We start from the raw sequence: 4,440 nt of genomic DNA on the forward strand, positions 1-4,440 counted from the left end.
TACACAACAAATATAGGAAAATAGAATCGTCAGAAAATGGAACAGACTACTGACGATCATTTGATGGAATAACTGTCTTGATGGATGGCTTGAGACCGTTGGATGGACCAACCAAAAGACTGAGGGATTAACCGACAGACCAACGGACTGCCAGTTTGACAGACAGACCATGGGACAGTCTCGATAGTCAAAGGGCCCAACCAGCTGACAAGTTGGTGGCAAATATTAATAATTAATATGCGGTTGAACAGAATAACCACGCTGATTAACAGATGTCTGAAATACATATATGTACAAATAGAAGAATGGAATAACCAGCTGAGACCAAGAGACAAACTGACAGAAGGACCAACAGTAAGACGGGCGTGTCAATCAAGACACACTGATAGATGGACAGACAGACCACTAGACAGATTAGACAGATGAAGAATTTTGGAGAAATCTGACAGATGGATAGACGCAGCAGAAGAAATGAACTGGTGTTCAGACTGAGCGCCACATTAAAGATGGACCAAGCGACGACGTGAAATGTTTTTCAACTTTTCAGTCCTTTACTCCCATTTCTGTACAAAATTACTACCTTATCTACGTATTTACCACAAGGGCTAGACAACTGTGTGATTGCCTGCAACATTCCAAGATGAAGACTTTCTCTCATTTGCAAATGTATCACCAGTTGTAATCAAACCAGCTGTCGCCTTGCACCACAGCCAGCTAGTCCCACGTGTGCCGTGCACTAAGGAGCTCCCAGGCATGGACTCTTCGTCTGCTCAGCCTCCAGTGTACGAGTACCACAAATTCTCCTTGCACATAGATCAGACGCATGGGTACCAAAGTGATGAAACACTACATTCATCAAGAAATGTGTTTAGGGGATTGTTCATTTCCTGGAGCCGACAGCAGACACCAAATAAGGTTTTATTGGAGGATTAAAGGGCTAGGCGGCAACGATGGGAGGCTGAGGTGAGGCGAGAAAGATGGAAAGGCAAAACAGAATGAAGATGAGGACACAGGTGCGCATGTTATCGGTCCATTTAATGGCTTCGTTATTAGCTATCAGACAGGCAAGAGTGCACTTACCAATGGGCTAGAGGCCATGTAACGTTTACTTTGGATTAGCGGTGATAAACCTACACTGCAGACATAATCTGCGGCATTAGACTGCAGACTTCAACAGCACTCATTTTGTTTGACATTAACAGTCCACAGGACAGCTATTTTCACCATCAGTCACATCACTACAACCATCCACCCTACTAAGATTTATAATGGCAATGGTAATGATGTTCTCGAAAGTGGAATGCTGATGAAAAATGGACAATTGCTCCACTTGTTTTATGAAGGCTGCAGGTTTCAGTAGATGATTTTTAGAGGATGGCCTGGTGTGAGGAAGGCCAGCAAAGAAGGCATTTCTCTTCAAGAAAAAGATCAGGGACAGACTGATATTCTGCAAAAGATACAAGGATTGGACTGCTGAGGAATGGGGTAAAGTCATATTCTGTGATGAATTCCCTTTCCAGTTGTTTGGGGGATCTGGATAAATGCTTGCCTGGAAAAGGTGAGCGCTACCATCCGTTCTGTTTCATGCCAGCAATAAAGCATCCTGAGACCATTCATGTGTGGGGTTGCTTCTCAGCTAAGGTACTGGGCTCACTCAATTTTGCCCAAAAAACACAGCCATGAGAGCAACTTCTCCCAACCATCCACGAACAGTAACAAACAATTCATTTTCCAGTATGATGGAGCACCCTGCCATGAGGCAAAAGTGATAACTACATGGCTCAGACAGTAAAACATCACCATTTTGGGCCCTTGGCCAGGAAACATCCCTGACCTTAATCCCATTGGTAACTGGTCACTCCTAATAAGGTGGGTGGAAAGATTAAAAACTGAAAAATTCTGACAACTCCAGGCATTTATTATGCAGGGATGGGCTGCCATCAGTCAAGGTGAAGTTTGACAGCATGACGGTGAATAACAGAGGTCTTGAAAAAGAAGGGCAACAGTTCAAATATTGCTTCTTTGCATGAATTTCATTTGTCAATAAAAATGTTTGACACTTGTGAAATTTGTGTACTTTAGTATATCATAGTAACATTTAAAAAAATATAACATTGATGCAGCAAACTTTGCGAAAACCAGTACTTGTTATTCTCAAAACTTTTGGCCATGACTAATTTAATGAGTAACTGATAGATGTAAACTGTGTACCATGCCTTCAAAGACTTGTCTTTTAAGTATTTTTCCCCCCGTACTGTGTACCATGCCTTCAAAATACTTTTTTTTTTTTTTTTTTTTTGGAGTTTTAGTGTTTGATCTATAGCAATTCTAGAGATTCAAATGATGGGATTTTTATTATTTTTTTTACCAATCAGTCATTTAAAACAAAAGATATCTGATCACAAGACAGAGCAGTGTTTTTTTTTGTTAAATGACCTGGTCACTTATTGTATGTACGTAACCAAGCCAATTTTTTGGTATAGTGCATTTCATACACAAGGTCGCTCAATGTGCTTTACATGATTGTAAGCATTTCAAAACAAAGAAAAAAAAAATTAAAGAGGGGGAAAAAAATAGAACAAATAAAACCGTACAGTGCAACAAATGTATCTGAAAATTGGAAAAAAAAAAAAAAAAAGCATGAGAATATCAACTTGGATTTAAAAACATTCACACTTAGGGCTGGCGGCACCTCTGTTAACATCTTATTCCATTTGTGTGCAGCATAATGTCTAAATGCTGTTTAATCATGTTTTCTTTAGACTCCACTATTAGTCTCAGACCCCTACTGGGTTTGTATTCCATAAGCATGTCTTTCATGTATTCAGGACCTAAACCATTTAGTGATTTATAGAACACTAGCAGAACTTTAAAATCTATTCTAAAGTTGACTGGAAGCCAGTATAAAGACTTTAATATTGGAGTTATATTGTCTGAACTCTTTGTCCTGATCTGCAGCATTCTGAATGAGCTGCAGCTATTAAATGCTCTTTTTGGAGAGTTCAGTCAGAAGACCATGACAATAGTCAAGTCTACTTGAGTTAAAAGCATGGATGAGCTTCTCATGGTCTGCCTGATACATGTAAGCCTTCACTCTGGATATGTTCCTCAGATGGAAACAGGAAGTGTTTGTAATTGATTTGCTGATTGTTGGAATCTATCAGAACACCAAGGTTTTGGACTTGGTCTTTGGTTTTTAAAGATAGTCAAGGTATTTACTAACAGCAATCTTCTTTTCTTTATTGCCCAAAACAATGATCAGTTTTGGTGTGGTTTAGTTGAAGAAAATTTGGGCTCATCAAGTTATCTGCTTTAACACTTCCATTGAACCGTAGTCATCTGGAGACACTGCTAAATATAAGTGTCATCTGCATAGCTATGACAGACAAAATTAAAGTTCAGAAAAATTTGACCCAAGGGTAGCATATACAGGCTGAACAGGAGGGGTCTAAGAACTGAATTGACCCTTGAGAGACCCTAGGTCAGTGCCATTTGCTGTACATGTCTACTGTATACTGACTACTCTCTATTAATAAACTTCCTGTGTTCTAATCATTAGTGACAACCAGTTCTAAAGTTAACCAAGAATCTATGAGAACGGATTCTCAGATTAACGATCCCATGGAATCCTTTGCAGAATTTACAAGCAATTCTACTTGGCCCATTGCCGTCATTGCACACACTACACAGCGCGTGCAATGTGTGCACCAGCTGACATATGTAGAAATCTAGGACTGCAAGAGGTAGTAATAAGCTACATTACTCTAACCAGTCAAGCGGCAGTAAACATCTAAATGACTACACACACCACTTAACTGTTAAACCAGCCGTACAAAATAGTTCTGGGTTTGAACAGTCAAAACGTGATAATAATTTCAGTGACGCATTCGAGGAAAACAGCACGTGGTAACACTAGAATCTGCTTCGCAGAAATTGCGACTGAAAGTTTTCCGTGGCCTCCTAGGGACAGTGTGGTGTAATGCATGGGGGTAATTTTAAGAAGTTATTACCTTGTCTACATGTGTTGCTATGGTGTTTGTGTGAATATTAATGAAGCAAATCCCTCCTGTGAGATGCTAATTTTAGCTCGCCTGTCAATAGTTTTCCATTGAGAGTTAGCATTAAGATGGCTATATTTAAATATATAACGTCTGTAATTCTTTTTGTATCTGGGATTTCAGTATACTCCAGCTATGGTGAGTAAAATAGTTTAACCCATGCTCAGCCAGGATAGAACAACGTACTTTGTTGCAAGACACAGTGCGTTTACAACAGAGGAACTTGCATACACATCCTACACAGTGGCACATTAATCATTTTTCACATACACAATCTCATGGTATTGAGAAGCAAAGCAATAATATTCAGTAAACATTTATTTATTTATTTATCTATTTATAGTCTCCTGGACATTTTTTCTCACCAGACAAGCTGATGGAA

Source organism: Syngnathoides biaculeatus, chromosome 3 (assembly GCF_019802595.1).
Source record: "Syngnathoides biaculeatus isolate LvHL_M chromosome 3, ASM1980259v1, whole genome shotgun sequence".
In the NCBI taxonomy this organism is placed as follows: domain Eukaryota; kingdom Metazoa; phylum Chordata; class Actinopteri; order Syngnathiformes; family Syngnathidae; genus Syngnathoides; species Syngnathoides biaculeatus.